General features: G+C 36.4%; 1 non-coding gene across 1 annotated transcript; it reads left to right on the top strand.

Moving 5' to 3' along the window:
• The first annotated feature begins 399 nt into the window (after positions 1–399).
• LOC112809679 (U6 spliceosomal RNA) lies at positions 400–504 on the top strand. The gene has a single exon (XR_003204637.1). It is a non-coding gene; the product is annotated as a U6 spliceosomal RNA (small nuclear RNA).
• Positions 505–719: the final 215 nt, after the last annotated feature.

The following is a 719-nucleotide window of genomic DNA, read 5'->3' as shown; positions in this document are numbered from 1 at the left end:
CCAGGACCCTGGGATCATGACCTGAGCCGAAGGCAGACGCTTAATGACTGAGCCACCCAGCTGCCCCAAGAAATGTTATTATATCAGTTTTACTGATGGGGAACAGAGGCAAAGAGAAGTTAAATAATTGCTCATATACTTACTCAGTGAAAAAGTCAGCATTTGATGTAATTTGGCCTCAGTTTCCAGGCACTAGAGTACGAGAAAAAGAGGGTATAGGATTCAGTTCTAAAGCAATTTAACATTTCAAGGTCAAATTAGAGGAGCTGGGGTCCTCAAGAGAACTGAGGAGGGGCAGTCAGTGGGGAGGGAGGAAGTCTAACTGACTGTGTGAGTTGTGGATGCCTAGATAAGTAAATTAATAAGTAGGAGATTAATGCATCAAATGTTACAAGAGCACCTGTTTTGGCACTAAATATATTAAATTTGGAACAATGCAAAGAAGATGAGCCCTTATTCCTGAGCAAAGGTGATATACAAATCTGTGAAGTGGTCCATGTATTTTTGTGGGCCCCTATCTCATACTCTACAGAAATATAAAATTTATATGGGTTAAAGATTTAAGTCTGAAATTCAAACCTTAAATCTTTTAGAAGAAAATATAAGAGAATATATTATGACCTGGGAGTAAGAAAGAATTTCTTAAATAAAAATAACCAATACTTATTAAGTACTTAAAATGTTAAGTGCAGTTACAATAAGTTAAAGATATTAACACA

This window comes from Callorhinus ursinus, unplaced genomic scaffold (assembly GCF_003265705.2).
Source record: "Callorhinus ursinus isolate GAN/ISIS: 27379988/994484 unplaced genomic scaffold, GSC_fseal_2.0 scaffold42, whole genome shotgun sequence".
NCBI lineage: Eukaryota > Metazoa > Chordata > Mammalia > Carnivora > Otariidae > Callorhinus > Callorhinus ursinus.
This window is presented reverse-complemented; position numbering and strand designations above follow the sequence as displayed.